Here is a 26,205-nt window from a genome sequence, read left to right on the forward strand (position 1 = left end):
AAGCTGCAGTAGAACACAAAGGAATCAACTGACAGTCTCTGCCCTTGTTGGATGTACATGTTTTACTGAGAATGTCAGACTTCATTCTCACATGACTGAGAAAGATAATGTGAATTTACAGAAAATAAGCTCTCAGTTTAGCCTATAGATCACCTTCCAAACCTCTGTGGTAAAAGCATGAGAAAACATTTTTCTCTCAATCATGATATCCCAGCAGAAGGCTTTTTCACATGGTGAAATCACCTTAGAACATACCACAATTCCTAAAATGAGTATGGTACCATCAACAAATGATTTATAATGTAACTAAAGTCTTAAAACCTTCTATTAACTGCAATGCTTTTTAATGAGGTGCTATCATGTATATTGGTCCCAAGATGGCTGCCAACACTTCTTGGAGGAAGTGCTGACAGCCAATCAGATCTCAGGATGAGATGTGTGGTTAGGCTCCGCCCACATATATATATGCTTTTAAATGCTATTTTCTCAGGAAATACTGAACAGGTTTACACCAGACCTGCAAAAGGCACTTCCTTGACCTTATGGCTACCTCTCTGCCAAATTTCAAGTAATTCTGTTCAGCCGTTCGGGCTGTAGCTGTGTCTAAAGGTCCTATGGAAAAATGCATGGGGAAAACGCGTTTTGGGACCCCCCTTTTTTCTCGGCCCCTGCTTGACGAATCCCCCCGAGACTTTCAGGGTAGGAGCGGAGCGTAGCGCCCCACCTATTTTGAAAATTTCGCAAGGATTCGTCGACCGGCGCCAAAGTTATTCCAAATAGAATGTTGCGGATTTCCTATGGAAACAGGGTCCTAACTATAACTACCTACTGGCGACCGCCAGTAGGTAATACATATACATGCACACATTCAAATAAAGCAGTAGTCAAAGTCATATTAAAACCACTTGCTTTAACATGGACATAAAAACCTTTTATGTCACATGCGCCATATTCTAAAATACCATCACTGGTCATTCATTTCTACATTCGGGACTTAAGGGAGCTTCCTCCTTAAACCTCTTACAATAGATGCACATGGAGCTCCTCATCCACGTTCATCCCTACTGGTGCTATGCATCCCGCCTCGAAAAAAAAACTTGGATTCTAACTACCCTGTCACCCCTGTTTTTTTTGGGGTACTGTGTTTATTCCGAAGAACTTTACCTTTTTTCAATTTTCATCATGTCATGGCAAGTATTAAAAGTACTTAGCAGTGCCGTAGCTTTGGTCATTGTTAGTTATGGCTCGCCAATGTTCTAGAATTCATTTTTTTTACTGGAAATATGGTCGATCCAATGCATCACTTTCCACACGGGCACATAAATCTGTCTTATATGTGATCAACTTAGTTATGTACCATTTTTTGTGTATTCGGGCCAGTATGATCTCCTTTACATTAGTTGTAGTTACACGCTTTACATTGGCCACAACGCTTAAACCCCTGTGTCTGATTCAGCCAGTTAATTAGGTTAGGTGAAAGAGGACTATGGGCTAACAAGACCTACAAAGATGTATGTATTTCTTTGGATGGTAACAGCCGGATGTGTACTCATCTTATCTTTCAAGATAGGATCTTGCACCAGTACATCCCATCGTTTTCTCCAAATCTGTCTCAACTGATTCGATTTTTTCATATACTTAGTGATAAAACGAATGGGTTGATTGGGTATTCTCTGTCTGTGTGGCTATAGGTCTAAATAATGGCTCAACCCAAATGGTTTCATCTGCACGTGTGCTAGCTGATGTTAGGGGCTTTGTTGGGATGGCCTCTCACCTTTAACCTTCCAATGATCTCACTTTTGGTCCGCTGCAGTTACGCTTTGCGCGTAGGAACTGACTAAATGGGATGCTCCATTTCAGGCTAGGTGGGTGGCAACTGCGTGCATGTAGAATAGAGTTTCTCGCTGTCTCCTTTCTGAAAAGTTTTGATACCAGGGTTCTACTTTCAACAGAAAGACAGATATCTAGGAAATCAACCCTGCTAATGATGTGGGTCATTGTAAATCGCAAATTTAGAATGTTTGCTTTCAGGGCTCTAGCAAATCCTTTCAAATCCTCCTCTGATCTGTTCCATATACAGAAAATATCATCGATACAGCGTAGCCAAACGACAATTCTGTCTGTTCACTGTTCCACAACGGGACCCCATAGTACCTCCCACCAGTCCATCTCCAAATTGGAGTAGCTTGGGGCTATAGGTCTATATCTTTATTCCTCAATGAAATTCAAGGTAGAGCCCTTCACCATCACCTTTGAAGTCGAGTGCAAACCCTGCAATGTAATTGTCACACGCCTCCGCCAACTCTATTCTTCCGCTGCTGTTTAGAGAAGGGGAGAGCGAAATATTTGTCATTTGCTTTTTGTACAATTAAGCAGAATTCATCAAAAATCACCGGACATTCATTGAAATGCAGAAAGGGCATTTAATATCATATCTTAGCACGAATAGCGTCTGGATGCAAAGAAGCATTTTGTGCTGAAAAACCTCACTGTGCAAAAAAACCACAAGTGCCATGAACAACAGCTGCTTGCATTCTGGTCATTCATACTGTTCCTGTGCTCCTGTTCTAAAATGTTCCTGTTTACGCAGAGTGATTAAGCCACGTACCTTAACAGTGAAATTGACAATTTTGCATAAAATGCATAATACAAAATTATGCAAGTGTAGGCTAGCTTAACAGAAATTTTGCCCAGGCCTTATAATATGGATATTGTTGTCAGACTTAAGCGAAGTGCTCTCTAAATAGTTATTTACACAACCATCACAAAGTCTATATTTCTGTTTGTTATTCCTCCTCCACGCATGCTCAAATCTTCCATACAAGTAGGTCACCTTGAGTTTATCACATGTCCAAGATCCTCCTCTCCGTGGTGACAATCAGTAACCCGCTCCCCTGCAGGCCCCACCCCACAGGCTACTTTCCTCTCACACATGTATGACATTGTGCCCTTTTACATTAATTATTAACTCCAAACTGTACAAACCTCATAAACAAAGCTCAAATATCTTCCTTCACATTTTTCATGCTTCCAAAGTTGCCCAGTCGGTTACCGATACTAATGCACTCAGAAAATGGGCACGGTTTACATTAAATTCGAAATAAAGCAGGGCTGGAGGTAAGACAACATTTTCACTGCACAGTAATGTCACCTACATTGAGGATGGTCATAGATACTTAAAACTTGTGTGGAAGGAAATACCTACATAAAGAGAGTTACTTAAAGGTCGAAAAAAAAATCCTGGATGAACTAATCCTAAAAGTGAAAGTAGTGGAGCACTTTAGTCGGGTATCTCTTTCACAAGTGAATGCTATATAAAGACAACTACTGTCACCTCACTTTGAACTATTACCTTTAACCTTGGAACTGCTATCGGTGCTAGGCAACTTGGTTTCAGGCTTGCTGGAATCTAAGAACACTACTTCCAACATTCGGCGCCTATTCAAGACTCTGCGCGTCATCGATCCAATGTTGTTGTCCTTATATAGAATGTATTCACCTTTTTAGTCTGGATGGTGTCAATCTGCATTACAAAAGTTTAAGGTCCTCCACACTCAAAACTCTAGGGCAAGTGCAGGAGAGGTTAGCGTGCCTCCACTAGATGCACACGCTTCACTGAAGGTACTGATAGACTAAACTAACGTCATGTGATCCCATTATTGACTGAGAAGAGTGAAAACTGACAAGTAATTTTAAAAAGTTGTGACAGAGTCCTTATCCAGGTCCACGTTAGGCGAGTACTCGGCTGAGGCCTCTTTAGTGACTGACACTGTGGATTCAAGCTGCTTTCCTGATGCTATGCTCCATCACAATGACCCTCATCGAGGTACAGAAAAAACAGTGCATGGCAGCCCATTCAGTGTAGGAACAATCCTTAGCCATGTCAAGAGGGATGGGCATGTTTCCCCATCACATATCCTAGGTGAGCTCTGACTGCAACTGAGCAGGTGTATTTCCTAACTGAGCACGGAGCCGCTATAAGACTATCTAAATTTATGTCAATGGGCATGTAAAGGAAGCATTAATGAATCAAAACCACCAATAACCCACATTGCAGACTCAGCACTACACCACCGCCAAGCACAGAAAGATGGCATTTGTAGGCGAGATCAAAAAACAGTAAATTATCAATCCTACACTAATAACCCAGCTGCCAGCCTCTCCCGCAACCATTGGAAAACCATGGGCGTAAGAGAAGTGGAAAAAGTGTGAGCTCTAAGAGGATACTCTGGAAGAAATGAGTCAATAAATAATAGACCACTCATGTTTGCAAGCCTTCATACAACTGCAAGATTTCAACAGACGTTAGGCTGATGGAAGAAATAACCATGTTGTCCAAGAGATGCTAGTCACCTCAACAATATCTGTCACAAATCTGCATATCCTGAGACAGATTAACATTCTAAGGGCACTAGGCTAGAGAGCCTTCAACTGATTTTGAAGCTGGTGTACACGGTCACTTAGGAATAGTAAAGGAAAGAAGACAGCAGGAGTGGAAGACCGAGCATTGCCCATAAACTCATTATCATGTGAGAGCCCTTTAGTGAGAGCAAGCACTGACTTTTGTACCAACCCAACTTTCCACCGCCAATAAGCCATATGGACTACAATCAAGACAAAAGTCTACTAGACTCAAGGAAACCACCTACACTGTAGCTGTGATTAAGAACACTACTACAAAAAGCATCCCCCGAAAATTCAAGATTCATACAATACTCTGAAGGAGTAGTCTCCCACAAGCACATTTCACCCAGCTGACGATATGCCAAGAACAAGGCACAATGACTGTGCATGATAATCAAGAAAACAACATGCATTATATAAGGGCAGGGCCAGGTGTATGAGTGGGCCTTGTATCAATTTCCAAGGTAGGAGTGATCCACATTTCACTATTTGATAAATATGTCCCCATAACCTTGCCTAGACAACCCTTTGACAAGACCTCCCCAAGCACTGCATCTCTCTTCAACCCCATCAGCCACTGGTCACTTCCATATCCAAAAAGAGTTTACACAACAAAGATCGAACGAGGCAGATGAAGAGAGCCAAGCCCTCATACTGCTCATTTAGGGGTTTTGCAACACAAGTGTGGCGCTACCTAGGACCTCATCTCTGACATACATGAGAAATCGTTTGCCCAAATTCCTGAGACCAAAATGTAGGTTCCAGCTCAGAGAGATGAGAGCCCATCAGAAACAACCTTTGTAGAGGCCATTCCGGTCCCGATGAGGCCCTCCGAGAAATGCCACCTCTGGCCTTAGCTAGGATCACGAACCAGACCGAAGAAAAGGTATGACACAGGCATGTAAAGTAATGGTGATGTAGAAACAGAGACTATATTGGGGACTTAAATGGTCGGCAATGCTATCTAAGGAGTGGAAGCGGCTATTGAGACCGGCTTGGCAGTCAGAGGACATCAATATATATAATGGTATACCGTAGGACTCTCCAGGAGACAGAGAATTTTGCTTTTAAAGCAAAATCAAGAGATTAATGCGGTCATATCTGGGCATAATCACACGCGTTCCCTTCAAGGAAAATCCCACACTATGTTAATGTTGCACTGCTGTCACATGCCTTATGCTGCGTGTTTGCTGTACAGTTCCTACAAAAAGATCACAGTGGGAGTAAGGCACTATTCTCACTGCGATGCACTGCAGTGGCTCTACATCTTACAAACTCCCCTCACACACTGTGCAATTCACAATGTACTGACAGCACGATACACCGTGCAGCCCTCACACGAGTCCCAATGCTCTGCCTGCTTTGCCATCCAACAGCTCTTCCACTGCAGCACTATCACTACAATGGTCAAATTGTAGAAGTCATACTATATTACACACTGCTTAATTCAAACTTCCCCACACATTACTATAGACATTTCACTGCACACAATATACAACAGAGGCCACTCACACTGGACGCACACTGTGGTACACACACTGTGGGGCATATGTATCAAACGATTTTGGAATCGCAAACGCTGCGATTCGCAAAAAAACAGCGTTTGCGAATACAAAATCGCAAAATGAGATGTATGAGCCATTTTCTCATCGCATTATTAAGGAATCGCTAATTTTGCGATTCCTTAATTTTGCGATTCCTTAAATGCTATGTAACACGCACCCAAGTTGTGCGATTTCTCTTTAAGAAATCGCAAATTACCACCAACTTCAAGTTGGTGGTAATTTGCGATTTCTTTGAAAAATGCACTTTTTGGCATTTTTCAAAGTGCCATGTGGCGCACATACATGCCCTTAGGGCATGTATGTGCGCCATATGCGCACACATGCTAATTTCAGGGGTGCATCAGGGTGTCATCATGACACCCTTGCACCTTTGAAATTATTCTCAATTTGCGATTAGCAAATTGCGATTTGCTATTTGAGAATGACTTCCCATTCATTGCTATGGGCCTCCTGGCCCATAGGAATGAATGAGAAGGTATATCTTAATTGCGATTTTGCAATTTGCTAATCGCAATTAAGGAATATTAAGAATTCGCAAAATATTTGCGAATTTTTAAATACATCCCGTTTTGCAATTCTCAAATAGTGATTCTCAAAAAATCGCTATTTGAGATTCGCAAATGGCGATTTTGATACATATGCCCCTGTATCCCTGCAACCTTGCCTACACCCCAATTAATACTGCAGCACCTGGACTGTCAGTAAACTTATAATTTGATTCAGTTGTGTATTGAATTATTTTGATTTGCTCCATATGCGCATATACACAACTATAATGGCACCCAACAACACCCATGGACCATTGCAAAGCACTATTATACATGCAAGGCCTACGTCCCAATCAGCAGGGAGAGCCTGCTTGCCATCACTCAATACTTCAAACCCCCACTCACATTCCCTTTCAAGCAATGTGACATCATTCACAAAATGAGCCCAGGACAGCCTGTGTCTGTGGACTTCTTCATTATACATTCTGTGTCAAAATAATACATCTTATAGAGTAAATTTTTAAACCTGAAACATAGAGTGTTGTATGCTCTTCAAGATTGACTTGCCTTACTATTTCCTAACTTAATGGTGCTGAATAAGCACTTGTGAGGTCAGAGTATATTACCCAGATTGCACCATGCCTGATATAGGGGTATGTTTGCGTTACATTATTTGGTGATGACTTATGGATGCGTACAAGATGTCAGAATTCATGTGTTCTAAGATAAGGTACCCACCTATAGAAATTAAGTTTTAAGTAGAAACAAGAACATAAAATCAGTCACGACTCTACAAAAAGAGTTGGGACATCATCCTGCTATTATTAAACAGGTCTGTTGCAGCCCCCATAAAAAAAGAACAAACTATCTTGCTGTTTACGTAAAGTGCAGAACATTAAGCAAACTCTGCAACGTTCTGTGACCTGCACGTAAGTGCGTCATTCAAACCATACCTAATAAAAATGAAAGCAGCTTGTTATGTTACCTGAGAGAATGGGCTACATAAATGCCCACTTTACAAGAAAATCTCAGTGGGTGTGTACTCCAACAACCCCGTGTGATAACGTCAGCTCCACGTCAGCCATGACCCGTTGAATAGAAAGAAGCAAGCCTGTGGTATAATACGAAGGCATGGCTGCCTTTCAGGACCAGTGGGTGGCAAGAGCAGTCTTTGTATCTAATCACAGAGAGCAGGGCCAGAGCAGACAATGCAGTGAAAAACAGCACAGACTTCACTAACAAGTCCATAAAGCATAATTTTGTACTTTTGAGTTTACATGACAATGTGCTCTGTGGAGACGCATTTGATGGCGGTGTGAGGGTTTTCTATTACCTGTCCAAAATTAAACAAAATGTTATGCTTTTGTTCAATTTCTTAACTTCACTATCCTCTTGGACTGGTCTCTGCTTAAAACATTAGTGTTAGACCTGGCATCTTTGGCGTGTTTTTTCTCTTTTTGCTTCTGACCTCCTGTTTTTAGGTCTCGCTGAGACAGCGAAAGCTGTCTCTTTGAGACATTTTGTAAGTGGGTTTTTGAAAGTGCTTCCCCTGGCATAGAGCTACAGTGCACGAGGCGTGCACGCGCGCAAAGCAGCCATATGGCTTTACGTCGCTCTCCCTCGTAGCTCCTCTCCGCCCCCTTCCCTGCTGCTATTTCACACCGGTTTATCAGAACTCGCGCTTCTCTCCCCCACCCCCCCACCATCGCGTCTCGCGCGTCCAATGCTTGTTGTGTTTGAAACCTTCCCAGGAGACTGCCACTGTTACACGTGGTCTTATGCTTTTATTTATATAGGTTCTGTTGTGCACACAGTTTTTTTTTCTTGTTTGTCTCCACTTACCCACTCTTTTTTCAAACGTGACCCTGTGCTTCACATTTCGGTAGGCATTTGTATCGCAGGTTTAATTATTCTTTTACTTTGGAGGCCATGTGCCGTTTAACGACATGCCCACTTTCATTTTCACCATCGGATCTTGTTCTCCTGCTCGTGGAGCCTGCTCAACCTGTGCCATCTCTCCCTTCACTCCACCCCAACCACTCCTCTATAAACACTGCTGTATTTTAAGTGATTTGACCAAATCACAGGAAACCGCTTTCATTTTCACCTTTGTGTCTTGTTTCCTGCTTGTGGCAGCTTGCCCACCCTGGGCCGTCTCTGCCTACCCCTTTACCCCCACCCCATCACCCCTCCGAGATCGCTGCTTGTATTGGAAGTGATCTGCCCAAAATCACAGGATATTGAGCCGACGCCGAGACTCGAACTCCTGAGTCAGCAGCTCTGACCGCATGCCCTTCACAGCATGTTTGATGTTTCATTACTGTTTTTTTTTAATGTTGCCAGATGGCGCCATTTATAAGCTTAAATGCTGTTCCAGTAACATTGCATGCCGTCTCTCCCCAACCCCTCACCACTTTCATTTTCACCATTGTGTCTTATTTTCTTCTCGCTCTGTTCTGTCTCTCCTTACCCCTTCACCCCGCACCCACCACCTTTCTGCTTGGATTTTAAGTGATTTGCCCAAAATCTCAGGACACCGCTTTCATTTTCACTGTCGTGTTTCCTGCTCGTGGCAGCCTGCTCACCATGTCCTTTTAAAAATATGTTGTAACCTAGATTTAACACTTATTCCCTTGACAGTTTCTCAGCTGCTCTGGTTTTCAGTGTTTGGAAGGCACCCTATGGAGCGCTTGATTGCAAATGATGTTGCTTGTAGTAAGACTTGTATGGGAGGTGTGTGAGGTTTGGAAATGTGCTTTAAACACGGTGCGACATGAGAGAATCTTGCTCATCAGCGACTCAGGACCCTGAAAGCTCTGGTGCCGCACAATCTGCTGCATTACTAAATCCTTATAAGGTCTCAAAGGCGAGACCTATTGCATTGCAAATGCTTGTTGACTGTGTGGTGCATGTCGCTTTACGGGTTTTAGAGCTCTGGGCCCTTTACCACTGCGGACCAGTGTTAAAGTGCATATCCTCTCTGTCTAAATTGTAATGGAGATTGGTTTATCCATGATTGTCATGTCTGATTTACTAGTAAGTCCCAAGTAACATGCACTGTGTGTGTCCAGGGTCTGTAAATGAAATGCTATTAGTGGGCCTGCAGTACGTATTGTGCCACCCACATGAGTAGCCCTGCAACCATGTCTCAGGCCTGCCACTGCTGTCTATGTGAAGGTGGTTTCAAACTGCCATGTTAGCCTGGCAAGTGCACCCACTTGTCAGGCCCAAACCTTCCCTTTTACTACATGTAAGGCAGGCCCAAGGTAACCTGTGAGAAGTTGGCCTGGTATATGCTGTCCACTAATTAAAGTGGGCATCCTGTACCAGTCCAAACAACCCCTTATGGTGATAGGTTAAAGACAACCTTTATTGAAAGCTATCCTAGTGGTAGCTATGGAGAGCAGCCTTCAGGCTAAGTCTTGAAGGAATGTAAAGCAGCTTGTTTTACCAGTCTATAATCTCTTGAATGACCAAATGAAAGGAATACCACACCAGGTATATATTCCAAATATATGAATTTAAGATAAAACACACCCCTTTAGTCTCTTTATGAGGCTGGAGTTCGAAGTACTTAAGTTACAAGTCAGTATTCAACAGTAAAAGCACAAATACACGTTTGGGCCCTAGGGGCGTACCAAACCATATCCCAATAAAGTGGTATAAGAACCACGACTGAACTAGACACAAGGCCTAGAGCCTTTAGAAGCACTTGGGCCCCAAGGACCCACCCAAGGTAGCGACGTAGGGGACCCACGGGGGACGCGTGCAGTGTTAGAACAGAGGCGCAAATCGCCGTTAACTTCTATGGGGATAGTCGCGGTTGGAAAATTACAAGTTAAGGACACTTAGAGGATGACTACAAGCAAACCCTTTTGGACTTAGAGGTGTCTAGGGCCAACAACCACGGGAGCACTGGAGTACTCGAGTTACCTCACCCAGGGAAGCCAGGTGCATAGGTGTCTTTTGGTGTCGGGTCGCGGCGTTGTTTTCAATGGAAGCTGGCAAAGAAGTTGTGCTGCCGTGAAGAGGAGAAGTGTCCGAAGAGATCCAAGCCTGGAAGGAACCTGAAAGCAGAGGGGACAGAGTCTGGGTCACTTACCAGCAACCAGGGGCACGATATTCCAATGCCAACAGATGTCTGGTGCTTCAGGTGAGTTGACAGGTGTCTTGACTCTTCAGCCACGAGGTCCAGGAGGCGTCGACGATGACCAGAAGCTGGATTCGAGCTGTGCCATGAAGTCTGTCGAGTGTTGCGGTGTCGGCGACCAGAATGGACCCAACAAGCCTTGGCAACAGCAAGTCCAGTGGAAATAGAAGACAGACGTCAGTGCAGACCAGCAAGGTCTGGGGGACTCACTCAGCGAGGGTAAGTCAGGGCACATTTGGAGCAACCAGGAAAGCCCAAGCAGAAAAGGAGTTGCCTTCATGGGGAACCACTCCCTAACGGGCTAGCGATCGCGAAGGAGCCTCGAGCAGTCGCACTGGAAACTGGCCCACGGGTCACTCATGGAGTGGAGGCCAGAGATCTTCGGTGCAGTAGGTGCCCAAGGCTGCGGCTAGTCGGAGCCCAAAGCACAACTTCGAGGAAGACCAGGAAGATGATGCACCGGCAAAAGTTCACGGTATCCAGGGGTCATGGTTCCACGTCACCCACGGGCCTCAGCTTTGCTGTGGACTCCGGGTAGACTCTGGGAAGTCTGGAAATCCACCTCTGGTGATGCAAAGACTTCGGCGTCCGGCGGGAGCTTCAGAGTTGCAGACCGGACAGTTGCTTCTTTGGTGCCTGCCAAGCAGGGAAGTCACTCCTAGACCCCAAGGGAGATTTCTTCCGTCTTCTAGTTGAAATAGAAAGTCGAAGGTCCAGGATATATGTTGCAGAGTTCCGTCCAGGGTAATCCAAAGCCTCAAGGACTGGGTTCCAATACTTATACTAAGATAGGGGGTTGGACATACTCTGGGGACCCACCTATGGGAGGGTTTGGAAAGAGGGGTGGTTACACCCATTTCCTTTGTCCAGTTTCGCGCCAGAGCAGGGGCAGGTAGACCCTGCAACCGGTTTGAACTGGACTATGCACAGGGACACCAAGTGTGCCCCCAGTGCAGGACTTCAAAGCACCAGAGAGTGCTCCCGCCTAGCCCCAATACACATCTGCCTGTCTGGGGAGGTAGTTACACCTCCCTGGGACAGGAAACCTATTGTCCAGGCCTCCCCTGGCGGAGTTTCGGTCAGCAGCAGGAGGCCAGACCCGTGTCTGTGGCAGTAGCATCCATTTTGTGATGCCAGGGCTCTAGAAGGTTGTTACCGGGTAGACCAGTGTGAACATGTCTCTCCCTCTAGAAGGGTGGAATGCTACCCCCGCCGCCAGAACTGGCAGGTGGGTAGTATTCCAAAGTGTTTGACACCAAACACGACATGTTTCCGTGCAGCCAGTCCAAAGTTAGCATTTACCGCTGGTCAGGCTGCACCACAATCAGCATCAGAGGAGGTTCTCCGAACGCTGCAGAGGGGCTCTGCTCATGCGGCAGCACCCTCTCACATAAAAACCAAGCACTCTACCTTCAGGATTGTTAAGGCCTGCCATAGGAGTGACTTATAGGTTTTATAGGTGTGTGCAATGGTAGTGATCTAGGTAGCCTATACCACAGTAAGGGGTGCATGCACCACCTTACCCAGGCTGCAGTAGCAGAACTGTGGTGTCATTTTGGAGTGCTTCCCAGGGGTGGAATAAAGCATGCTGCAGCCCCTGGTAGGCCTCTGAGGTACCTATGCCCTGGGTACATAGTATACTATATACTAGGGACTTATAAGGCACTCCAGAATCCAATTAGAGATGTACCTAATGTACATGGAAATCATTTTAGAGAGGCAGCAGCTAGGCTGGGGTCCTGATTAGCAGGGCCACAGCCAGACTAAGGTCGAAAAACAGTAAAACACCAGAAAAAAGTGGGGGTACTCATGTGAAGCAGATCCTACTCTCCTACATAACCCCATAGGTAGGGTGCAGGGTAGGTGAAAGGTAGGACATGTGCAGGTGTGTTTTCCATGTCCTGATAGTAAAATACTGCCAACTTCGTTTTTTATTAATGCAAGGTCTATCTCTCCCATAGGTTATCATTGGAGCTGCCTTGTAACATCTTACAAGTATAACTTTCAAATGGGAAGAGATGGAGTTTTGGAGTTTGGGTTCCCTGAACTCATAATTTAAAAACACATCTTTCTGTAAAGGTGGTTTTTAAATTGTGTGTTTGAGAATGACGCTTTTAGAAAAGTTAGTATTTTCTTGCTTTACCATCCTCTGCCTGCTTGTGGAATCTACGTCTTATTTAGACTGACAGTTCGGCTTTGTGCATTCACTCTGTACAGCCACACAAAGGGAGCTGAGGTATGCCCTGCAGATCCTGATGCATCACCAGGCTGAAGGGCCCTCCTGAGCTAGAGTGGTGGGAGGAGTTGTCACTGACACCCGAATAGAAAGGGGTATAAGTATTGGACCTGTGACCTCATATTTTAGAACACTTTTGGACTGAGAGGAGATTCTGCAAAGAAGAAGAGCTAGAGAAGCTGTAGTAGAGAAACTGCCACTTTGCTTGTTGCTGTGTTGTGCTAGCCTGCTGCATGGTGCTTCTGTCTTGGAGAGTGAGAAGACTGGATTTGTTTTCATTATCCTGCTTAGCAAAGTTGTTAAAGGACTTGTGTGTGCTTGCCTACTGTTCTTTTTAGCTGAGAGTTCTGACCTGCCAAGTGGTACCAATTCCAGTTCTGGGTCTTTGGAGGTGGCTTGTGCTACATGAAAAGAAGAAAATCCATGCACCGGTCTTCAGTGCCTGTTTTTCCTGCCGCAAGCTTGCTGTGCAGTTGAAAAACCAACGCATAGCCGCGGTGCGTCCAAAGAATCGATGCAGCACTTGGGCGTCTGAGACACCCACTCTGACGCAGGGCCTGCTTTGCGGCTGAAGATTTGTCGCATTACTTGTTCGCGGCTGGGGAAATTGACACAGCCCCCATTTCGCCGCCACATCGATCCTAGCGCGTCTGGATTTTCCACGCATCACACCTGTACGCCAAGTTCTTCATCGACGTTGCTCAGCAGTAAGGACCCAAGGCCTTGTGTCCAGAAATCAATGCATCACCCCCCTCACAGTATGGAACCGCCGCATCGCCGCCCCTGACAGTAAGGAACCGACGTATCAACTCCCCTATGCTGCAGTAAGGACCCGAACCATCACCTCCCCTGGCAGTAAGGAACCAACACATCATCACCCATGGGAGTAAGGAATCAACGTATGGCTTTGTTTTCCGATGCAATACCATTTCCCTGCGCCTGTTTTTGTCCCTAATTGTGATGGATTCCAGGTACTTTGTGCTAGAAGTGACGCATCCATAGTTTTCAGTGGCTGGCCTATTTTAAACCTTTTAAAAGCAATATCTTTGCTTATGTATGTTAGATTCTTGTCGTTTTGGTCTTGTTTTGCTTAGATAAAGATTGCTTATTTTTCTAAACTGGTGTTGGGTCCAATTGTAGTATTTTCACTGTGTTACTGTGTGTTTATGTACAAATGCCTTACACATTGCCTCCGAGATGAGCCGGACTGCTCGTGCCATGCGACCCAGGGGGTGAGCTGTGTAATCCGCTTACCCGGACTAGAATAAGGGTCCCTACTTGGACACGGTGCAAGCCACTGGTAACTAGAGACTCATTTCTAAAATTATTTATACTATTGTTTGGTGCAAGTGCATCTATAAACAAAGATGCAAATGTTTCCTCTAAAAGCAAAGTTTATAATATTATACTAGGCTTATCAAGACCTGGTTGCTAGTTACATTTCCACACATTGCTCAGCTCCGATTGGTAGATGACATTTACAGTGCTGGCTTGTACTTTAATCCAACAGGGCTTCTTCCCCTAAAAAGGACTTGTTATTTTTAGGTCTCGCCTGAGCCAGCGCTTTAGCGCTGCTCTCGCGAGAGCTTTTGTAAACGGGGGATTTGATAGTGCAAACTAGTGCTTTCAGGCCGCCAACTACAGTGCATGTGCGCCGGGCGCGCGCACCATTTGGCAGCCTGCGTGATCATTTCGCGGCGCTTTGATGTTGTCAGTGAGCCGCGCGGCCACTGCGAACATAAAAGCGGTCGCAAAAGTGCACACCATTTGCCACCCCCTCCCTTATCCCACTTCCTGCTTGTTTCTCAATGGCGACAGCTTGTTTACGTACCCCATGCGCGGTGCCGCGTCCTCCTGTCGCCATCTCCCTCAGGTGCTGCCGGGGCCGTCCAACGTGTCGATAACGCAACTAGTGCTCATATAAGCACACAGATACCTTCAGGTGTAGTTTGCGCTATATAAAACTAGTTTCTCGCTTACCCGCTGTTGCTTATTCCCTTTATAAATATCATTGATGTGCTCCGTGCGCGAGCAGTACCCGTCCGTCTTACCTTTGCTCCCGCCCCGTCCCTCCTCTCTCCTTCGTCCCTCCTCTCTCCCTTTTCTGGGCACATGATAATTTTTGTTTTTATTTGTTAAATATTTTTTTTTAAACAAAAATGCACCAGCATCCAAGCTGATCTCCTATTTCCACAGCGCGTCTCCTATCTTCACACTATAAGGACAGCATCTGCCTGAGGTCTCTCGCGCTCCTCCTCTCAGCACGCTGTCGTAGCCTTAGTTCCTCCAGCAGGCCCACTTGGCTTTTCTTCAATTGCTGCACGGGCCGGTCGTTCTTCCTTCTGGCATATTTAATACTTCCTCCCTCTGCCTTTCAGTTTTGTTCTTACTCCCCCACTTTTCTCTTAATTTAACTCCATACATATTGAATTATGAAAAAAATTCTTTCCTGTCCTGTTTCTTCAGTGACGGGGGCTCCAGTGTTGTGTTAATTTTACATTTCACGTTTTTTTTTTTCGTTCCACCCTCTGTGCTTGATTTATCTCGGCAATTCAAGGCCAGCCTTCGCAGTTCCCAAGGGGAAAACAAAATCAGCTCAACTGAAGAGTGACATTCCTGCTTTGAAGTCGGCTCTCAGGGTGAAACAGTAAATCAGCCCAAAGGCACTGCAGTCAGAGACTTTGCATTAACATCAGGGCTTTAAGTGGGATGAAAAAACTGGCGGGTCTCTCATAGGGGCGTGGCCGATATAATTCAGGGCGTGTTTAACAAGCATTTGCAATACAATAGGTCTCGCATTTACGCGAGTTTGGCATTATAAATGACAATGCCTTTTATTTATGTTTTAAAAACCAAAACATAAATATAACGCATTGTCATTTACAATGCTAATAGCTCAAATGCGCGTAAATGCGAGAACTATTGCATTGCAAATGCTTGTTAACTTTAATCGTTATTAAACTAGAAGGTGTGTCAGGTCAATAAGGTGTTTTTGTTCATGGAGAAGCTTCCACCTGTGCTTGTGAACTCCTTAAAGTGTTTACGCTGGTTGTATCATGGGAGTGTTCCAAGTATGCACTGTAGCACCCAGAGAAGGTAGCTGATGTCTTCAACTGTATAACTTGCAGAGCACACAGAAATCACATTTTTGAACTGTGACTACAGCCCGCAAGGGCAAAATAAGCAATACAAACATTAACATATTGCAAATAGCTTACTAATGCCCTTTCAGAACCTCTCTATATCTATCCGGATATGCAACATGGGCTGCCAATGTAACATGTGGCCTAATTCTTCGCAAAGATTTTTCCTGGGGTAAGTACGAGACCCTCTAATAATTTGGGGTGAAGTGGGGCTCGCTGTGCCTTATTCTCTTAGTTGAACATGAGTATGTATTTACGCCCCACCATTTTGAAAATTCACTAGCTGCCGCTGCATAAAGTGGAAATCAAGAGTAGCTATTGTTAAAAGGAAGTAGTTGACAACAAATCCGTATTCAATGACGACAGCCCTTTGCAAATTCTATTTGGAAGAATCTTTTGTACACAACATTACAAAATGTGATTTTCATGCTTTGTCAAACCGAATATTCTTTATTGAAATGTCATTTGAACAGAAAGGCATTCTTTTTCCTGTCAATAATGATTATTACAAAATTGGCACTCTAAAACTACATTTGATTTATGGTGTGCTTAATACACCATTTAATTTGGGATAAAGACAGCAGAGTCGTGCGCTGCGAGCCCTGGAATAGATTGCAGCAGCGAGGACAGGAAGAACAATCACCCTCAAAGGTGATCATGCCGACAAGTGCTCCTGGTAGTGGGCAGGCAGTATTTAACCATGAGCACCGCTGTTTGCGTCAGTGACCTTAAGGGACGCGGGAAAACAATCACAGGGACACAGGAGGGTGCCGGTAATTGCTGTGCGTTTTTGTGAAATGTGTTATCGCCCCCACCACTCTCTATAACAGATTGTCACCGGCATTCCACATGAATACTTGCATTTTTAAGATTTTGAAAGGGTAATATTTAAAAACAATTTGCGACGTTCAATAATCACGAAGGTTGTTTATGGTTTCCTTTAAGTGCATTTATCGTTTTTTTATGCTGTTTTTTCCTACAGATGATTTCGCCAAATGCTTTGGCAGAGAGAATATTATGCCATGCTATCTGATTTCTAGTCAAACTTTGAATGCGGGGTTCCTTCAAGCGGAAACCACTGATGGGGGGAAAAAAGTTACAATGCAGCACACTCCATCAGTGAAGTAGGTTCTTAGAGCACTAAGCACTATAAGGCTTTCACATTACATGAGCAAAGTGTTGAAGAACACGAAGGTACTTCTTTTAATACACCTCACCCGGAAGTGCTAGATGTTGTCAGCTCAGTCCTTTTCAGTAATACTCTACTATTGGCGATGGAGGAACGTTGCGGAGCAGGCAACACAGACGACACATTTATTTAATACAATCAAGATCAAGATAACAGGCACTCTCGCGACATCACAGGTGAGGAGCAAACAGCATCTCCATTTGTGGACACAGCACGCAAAAAACAGCAACACCACAATTTAGCAAACGGAGAAAACAAGCAGCATGCATACACCGTAGGAGGCAACTACAAGGATCAGGGGCGGCTCTTCCACTAGGGAGGAGATGCATCGCACCACTGGTTTCTCGCAGTGTGAGAAAGCCAAAGCATAAAATGGTAATAACTAATAGCTATTACCATTTTATGTTTCCTTTGCGCACTGCGGGTGGGCAGGGCTGCTCTGCTCTTTGAGCAGGGCAGGGGAGGAGTGGTTTGCCCACTCCTGAGTGCACAAAGACTGTTTGGTCTGCCCCCTTGGGCCGCCCAAACCAGTCATGTGCACTCTGCCCTTCTACATGCAGACTGCATAGCAGCCTGCATGGAGAACATGGCCACCCCATTACCCCCTGGCTGGGCGGTGTCCTGACCAATCACAATGCTGCTTGCAGTGTTATGATTGGCTTAGGGGAGGGAGCCTGGCTGCCTGATTCCTGATGGCGACAGGAGAAAAGGAGCCGAGAAGACGCAGGACCTGACGCGGCAGAAAGGTACGTTTAATTTAATTTAAAACATTTTTTTAATTTCCTCGCGCCCGCGAGCAATGCAGGCCGCTACTGACAAAGATGCGCACAAAGAAACAGACACAAATGAAATGTTTCTCAATAACTTTGCCAAGAAAGCAACAAACTCTCACTGAACAAAATACAGACCCACTCTCAGTATACATCACAAGAACAACTATGCCTAAGCCCTACTCTTTTCAACATTTATATGACCCCATTGGCATATTTGGTCAAATACTTTGACATCAAGGCCATGTCATACACGGAGGACATGCAGCTCCTACTTACGACGGAATTCAGCGACCGTAAAAGAAGCATTTGCACTCTGCATGAAGGCATTGCTTGAGTGGGTCAGGGCTAATAAATTACAGTGCAACCTAGACAAAACTGAGATTATATTGTTTGGGTTGAATCCCCTCCCCAGGTAGATAGGAGACAGGCCCAACAATACACCCCCCAAACCCCATCCAACGGCACTGGCCAGAAATCTGGGCGTTGTGTTTGATTCTCAACTGTCCTTTTCAGTGTCCAGGTGTCAGTAGTAGTTAAACCTTGCTTTTGGGTCTGCCTCATGCCTAGGAAATTGCTCAACTTCCTGCCTCATGATGCACAAATTACTGTGATCAGGGCACTGATTCTCTCGAGGTTGGAGTATGTCAACATTCTAGACTTAGATCTCCTTGAATATTTGCTTCAGTGTCTACAAGTACTCCAGAACATGGCAGCCTGCCTACTCTATAAACTACACAAGCACGCGTCAGTATCTCTGCTTCGTGAAAACCTTCATTGGTTACCGGTCGGTACACGCATTATGTACAAGGCTCTGACACTGACACATCAAGCCCTCCCTATAACGATGGGCACACTAATTTGAAAGAGAGGATCAAGGAATTTAGACCAGGGAGGTGTTTGTGCTCTATTAACGCTGGCTTACTGACAGTCCCCCATTTTAAAAACCAACAGAGGGGGTTCCTCTTTCATAGTCATGGCAGCCAACATGTGGAATCAGATGCCTGGGCATCTAAGATCTATCACAGGGGAAACTAGTGTCTCAAGTCCAAGCAGGATAGACACCTACTACCCTAATGTAGATTACCACTACATCGATCAGGGAAAATATAATATTTAATAGAGCAATTAACTTAATTAAGGGTTAATTTAAAATTATTTAAAATGAAGAAGACCAACGCTTACTGCAACAGTTTAATTTTAGTAAAGGATAATGGTTTGCATTAAGGATCATTTCAGTTGTGTTTAGGGGTTTAAGTAGGTAATATGATCAGGTGAAAGATATTTATTTATTTTAACTACGCACTATGGTTGCAATTAGTTTTTAGTGGGAAAAATATGAGGTATTCAGATTTCCTTAAACTTGATTTCATTTGCATGGATTTGGGGACACGGTTAATATTATGGTATTTTATTTTTTATTTAAACATTTTTTATTTGCATTCATCTTTCTCACAACATCCTCATATTTTGACATACATTACATAGTCAATGTCTGCCCGCTGTCTAAACGGTTAATATTATGGTATGGTTATGTAAAATGATTTCAAGGATTAGCAATAGTATTATACCTTGCTTCTTGAAAAATATTTATTTTAACTTATTGTGATCTAACATAATTGAGGCTTTGGCTTAGTTTGAAGGATACTTTTTTAATTTATGTTAATTGAAATCAATTGGGGATAGGTTTAGGGTTGACAAAGATTATGCAAAGATAAGTTATTACATCAAATAATAAATATCATTTGAAAGCTAGGGTTACAAATAAGATTGTAAATGGATAGATTAAATAATATATTTGATACAAACGAATTAGTATCATTATACTTTAAGCAAGATGATGTAGTATCAGGATAACGTGTTAGAGATAGTGGTAAATAAACAATATCTCAAAGAGGTAGTGCCTGGTGATGTAGTAATCCAGTAATATAGTGCAGAGGATGTAGCAACAAATATCCCTCCATAGAGATCATAGTGAAGGGCTCCAATTATGCTCAGCAGGCTGATGTATTTAGCTCACCCAGAAAATACCAATTTACTGGGATGACACATTTACCAGATCTGGTAAATACCTACTTTCCCAAGCTTATCATTTGGAATTGATGCATAACTTGCAGAATCTGTACTTAAATTGCCAAATCCTTTGCTTTTTCTTTCAGCCCGTTTACAGAGGGATCACAATTTAATCCTAGCTTCTAACAGGGGCAAAAGTATTTGCAGGAGAGTCCCAGATCATGCTCCGTTGTGGCTGTGAAAAGACCTGAATCTTTAATAGGAAATGCTGATAGCTAATAGGCTTTTTCAATAACTACCAGGTGTATAGAACCTATGTATATGCAGTTGACCACGAGGACTTCTCTCGCTCCTGAGCATCTATGTAGACCTGGAGGTCCACAACTGCTTAGAAAATGAAATAACATTAATTAACTGATTAATAAAGTGCATGTAAATATAGAAGCACAAAATGAACTCTTTAAAACATTGAGGAAATATGAAGGAATTTGCAATTGGAGGATAAAAAATGAGGTTAGTGTCCTCCGATTGATTCAGTGCAAATGCATCAAACAGAATATATTATGGATGACGGATGGCCTTAGTTTAATTTAGGAAAGCCCCAACCTTCACATTAAAATAACATGTTTTGATTTTTCATATTTGTTTCTGATTTCAAAAAAACATTTAATCATTTGGGTATTTATTTGACGAATGCTTTTTTTCTGTATTGTTTTGTGGTTCAACTCATTGAAATTGCTTACTCCAGTGTCCCTGTCTACATTAAAAGATGAATAACAACTGATTTGAATGTTTGTGAATGGTTGCTTTCCTGTTTCTTTGTCTAGCATGGAATATTTTGACAAATCTGGTTTGGTCATGAAAACAGACAAACTCTTTGTTGACAATACCTGAAGGTTTAGACCTTGGGTAATGGCTTTCATCAACTGGTCAGCTATGATCTGTGGTAATTTACCAGATTTCATTCCAAATGCATGTGCTAATAAATTTACAAAGATTTCTTTGATGGTCTCTTATGCAAGGACACTTTAAGTGCGCATCTAAATTAGCATCTGAAATTGCTGACACAGTGAAAAGGGTTTTCCCCGAAACTCAAGTCATGTTATATTATAGAAGTATTTAAACATTTGGCAAAAATAATTAGTGCTGTGGCCAGCGTGATCCCCAATAATAACATGCAAGGTCTGCTTATGCTCTGGAGAGTGTTAAGCCACACGTTATATCACATTATTCGCTCCACAGTTTGCCTGCTTATGCAGGTAACACTCCCATTTCTCTAGTGCAGCCATTGAGTCGTTTTGTTGAATTTTCTCTTTCCGATTGGTAAACAGAACATGTATCAAAGAAATGTGAAAATTAAAAGAAACCTTATAAACACACAATCTTTAAACAGGATCATTCTTTCTCGAGGTGCAACTTGCACCACTTGTTATACCACCCTACCACAAGAAATCCGTAGAAGGCAATACTTTCTAAGTACAAGCCACCAAGCTCTGGAACTCACTACCAGCCAGCATTAGAAGCCCCTAGGCACATATACACTTCTGAAGACAGTTGAAAACATGGCTATTTCCTAGATAACTGCTCCATCCCACGTCACGGCAACAGAGCCTAGAAAACAGTCACACCCTCAAGTGCAATCCTCCGCTTACAAACCACAGAATTGGAAACAACACAACTAGTAAACTGCTTTCAATATACAGGCAAGCAATGAATGGTTGATCTATGGTTTTCCGTGACATTATATATTTATGGACTTGCATATTTAACAGGTGTGCCACACAATAATATTAATAAGACCACAATAGTCAGCAGCAAATTGTAACTTATACCTCTTACATTCACATAAGATGTTTGCTATGAAGGTTGTCCTTCACAAGCACTCTACAGACAAAAAACACAGACATCACCAAATGAACAGGCATAGAGGAACTAAAGAGATCTGTCAAATACTGCTGGGCAATTGACAGGAAGTTAATATAGTCCACTACTGCAGGTCCAAATTATCTATACACTCTAACCGCATCTTTCCATCTCGCAATGACACTCAAATATGGGATGATAATAACAATGCCCATCCATAACAGATCTCTCCACTTCTCTCTCCCTCCAACCATGCCGGCTCAGGACCGCAACTATACACAAAATCTAAGCCTGAACAGCCCAGTGCAGTAACCAGTTAACTAGAGTATTTCATAAGAAGTACAATAAAGGGACCTGCAGAGCTGTTCAAAGCTGCCAGCATACTGAAAACCATCAAAGTGATCATCTGGCTCTGATACATCATCATCCACCACACTACACACTATGGCCCACATCACACTACCTGCACCTTGGTGGTCATTAATCACAACATGGAAACACTTCTCCAATAGATCAAAACAAAGACAAGACCCTTCCAAACACAAACCTACACTGTGTAGCATGCTACCCAAAGAGGCAGGTGCTTCAGATCCCCCAATAGGGGTAGCAAACGCTATATAAATGCTGCAATACAGCACAATAAATTACTATGACAAGCCAGTGTAACTAACCCTGAAGTTAGCTGCAACCTTAAAAGAATACCATGACATACAAAGAGAACATTATAGTGCACCATATACATTTGACTAAGCACCATTTAAAGGCATACAAATCACATCAACAAAACTGGACAGAACACTATTCAACCAGAGTGCAAAACAGACACAACCAGGCAGATTGCCCAACAAGCTATACACATAGTCAACCCAACCAAACACAATAAGCTTTGGCAAAGCCAATAGGTCTCGCCTACGAAACCTACTGGCTTTGCCAATGTTTTTTAAGCCATGTTATATAGCATCGCATATGCTGTGCAGCATAGGAAGAAAAGAGACAAAAAGATACCATAACATTGCTGTCTCATCATTTTACAGGCACACATATGAGTTAAAACACATGCACATTAAATAAAGTAGCATGAAAGCACCTTTTTTAAACAGCGTGAAAGTGCTTTAAAAAATAAAACAGATGAGCCGGTTAAAAGAACAGGTTGGGGAGCTGTTGGTGAACGAAGCAACATGCCGTTGGGCTGAGACAACACAGCAGTTGCGAGAGTAACAATTCAAGGGAGAGAAGTATGGGGGAAGCAGAGGCTGAAAAGAGCAACGTGGACTGGCGGAAATAAGCACAATCGCAAGAGAGAGCAACACGGAGAGAAGCACATGGGTGAAAGAGAGATTGCAACATTAGGGGTGGAAGAATAGCACATGAGGGAGACAGATGGAAATCACATGTACTCTCATAAGTGTTTGAACAAAAAGAGAAAATTAGTTGCCTAAAAGTGAACAGAGGAAGCACAGAAACCAGCCACAGAGACGGGATAGGTGCTTTGCTCCATGGGAGGAGCAAACTGGATTGACAGGATGAAACAAGGAAAGCCATGGAATAGAAAGCTAATAAATAAGAGAGACAGTAAAGCCAACCAATCGCAATCAATGTATGCATGTAAGCTCACAATATGTCTTTAGCTTGCGTTATCTGGTAAGTTCGACCTAAAAAACACAAATAGTAAAATACAAATGCCCCTAAAATTCATACTTCTAAGATAACTATTTGTTTTAGCTTAAACATTCAATGCATTCATGCAACTGACACAAGCAATGTTTAATCAAGTGAAAGGTATGTTACTGTGCCCAAAACAAGGAACACATTAGCTGCATTAGCTGCATACCAAATACTACATATGTTCAACATTATGCAAAGAATCTCGTCCTCAGACCTCAACCACAAATCTTGAATGCACAGATTGTCATATTTCTAGGAAGGACCTCAATCTGTGAAACCCCCTTGGACTGCCCGGGCACAATCACTTTATCAACATCCAGTATTTGCCTAATCGAAGGGGTGGCACTCAGGTGATATCATTTATAAACATTAGCAATGACTCATGAACACACTGCCACGTATGAGTGAGTAACCATCTCATCATCAAACAGCTGAAATCATGTACCATTTGAACCATTACTGTGCCAACTGTATATTGGCAACTGGTCGCATGCAAGGCGGCCACCAGCATGTCTCCCAGGTGTAAGCAGAAGAAGGAAAGGTTTTGAGGTCTAAAGCCTGTTGGCCTATAGAGGTTCATTCTAAAATACCACATGGTTTGTATGAATGTCTGTTTATGTTTTCACAGACCAGTTTATTATTCCTGACTTAAAAAAAAAATTGCTACAAATACAAAATTACAACCTGAATTGCACAAAAACAACGCTGTTGTTACAATAACAGTCAACAGCATTAATAAATTAAAGCTAAAAATAAAATACATCAGCTCCAATTTATTTTTAGAGAACGAAAGAAGAATACATTGTAGGGGTTACTCGTATACTGACGGATTTATGTTTATTGTAACAGTTAGATTCAACATTTATGTTCACTTAAAAAAAAAAACACTTCACAGGAAGGGAAGGCTTAAAAGATCAAAAAGTGAAAGAAGGGTGGCTTAGGTATTTTTTCCTAAAACATTTTACTGAAGCAACATGGGTAAAAACTAAAAAGTTACATTCTCCGGTTTGCACCAACCAAATTCACCCTCACTAAGTAGGTATAGTGAAAGGGGAAGAGGAACAATGAGGAAATTGCATGTCCTATTTAATTCGTATCACACGGATTTAAATTTCCTGCCATGGCAACTAAAGGACTCCCTCGACCTCACATCTTAACAGAGAGCACCTTATAAACTCTCAATATATTCAAGCCATGTCACTCTCACATCACTCCTCATACAGCTATGGCCATACCAGATACAATCACCATCTTCATGCGCAGGTCACCTCTTTCCATAGCAACCATTCATCCCTGACCTTTGCTTTTTATATATCTAACTTTTCCTTAGGCCTGGATCCCAGTGCAGCACCTACGACCTTCCAGCATATTATCTGCTGTACTGCCTTCACCTTTTCACCATAGTCCTATTTGGTGCGCTGAAGGATTTTCTTGTGTTTCTAGACGCCTAGCAGATGGACCACTCAGCTGACTGCATCCAATTAGATCCTGAATCTTTAACAGTTAACATACTCTTTTGTTCAACATCCTAGCAGAATTTAAAGTCCTTGAGACTCCTACCTCTGTCTTCTCCAAACCTGATAACATTACCTCAAACTTTCCTTTAAGAAGTAGCAAGGATCTGAAAAAAGACATATTTTGCTTCAGAAATAGTAGAGACTGCATTTTTGCTTAATGTTGCACATCCGGTAGGTTATGTCAATGCGCTTGGTTAAGGCTTCGATCTCAGACCTGAGGTCGTGTATAGATATGTTACATCAGCTAGGTGATAACTCTCTTTGCTCTTCATGCTGTTTGACTGACTCAGGCTCCAAGAATAATATTCCGCGTCTCCTCATTCCTCCTGCTTTAGCTTGAAAACATTCAATTAGCGGCACACTCTTGTCATATCTCACCCCATGTCACAGACAATGCTCAATTGCGCCACTGCAGCCAAACTTGCTGCAGCTCTCCTCCTCTCCAAGTCTCAAAGTGCTCTCACCTAAGGTTGTTCTCTGGAGGTCTTGTCAGCAAATGTCAAAACACGTGGCTGTCGGGGAAATATCCCAAGGAGCACGCTTATCTACTGCACAGTGCCTCATGTTATTTGCCACAGGCCTAAGATATAGATTCTCTAAGAAAGCTCTTTGCTTTAAGTCTCCTGGATCACTGTGCTGTAAGCACATCCCACATGTATCTGTATTTTGAAACCCTTCTGCAAAACTATGGTTGTTTTGATTCAGTAGTTTAACTTAACAAGCAGTCCTAGTCAATTTTATTGTACCGTCAATTAAAGCCTTAACAAACAAACAAGCAGTTCAAAATACAAGACATACCAAGTTAAACCATGTGATAGGAACACACAGGGCTGAATACATGCAGAGATGATTCAGCTGAATCACATTAAAAAAAATAGATAGAAGAGCAAATAGTGCATGTAAACAAAACAAACCTTTGAGAATAGGTCTAGAAACAATGGGCAAAATACGCAAAGCACGGACCTATTGTTAGGCGACAGATCTGTGATCCGTTCACAGGTACTGCACCCAGATACAGACCAATTCATCAGACAGTTTGTCTTAAGCCCAGTGGCCAGTGCAACAGATATGTAAGGTGGAGAGGCAGATGGCCAAGAACCTTACAAATGTTCCCCTCACAAGCTTCCACTGGAGAAACACGTTATATAGCGTCACCACTGTCCATAAGGTTTTGAACTGGCAGAGACAAGTAGAGAAATCAA

The 26,205-nt window shown here is 43.1% G+C and overlaps 1 protein-coding gene across 5 annotated transcripts in view; it reads right to left on the reverse strand.

Annotated features, from left to right (window-relative positions):
• Nucleotides 1–26,205, reverse strand: part of LOC146805136 (F-box-like/WD repeat-containing protein TBL1X) — a 738,509-nt gene that overhangs the window by 472,698 nt on the left and 239,606 nt on the right. The window lies entirely within an intron of this gene.

The sequence above is a fragment of the Triturus cristatus genome, chromosome 8 (genome assembly GCF_964204655.1).
Source record: "Triturus cristatus chromosome 8, aTriCri1.1, whole genome shotgun sequence".
NCBI lineage: Eukaryota > Metazoa > Chordata > Amphibia > Caudata > Salamandridae > Triturus > Triturus cristatus.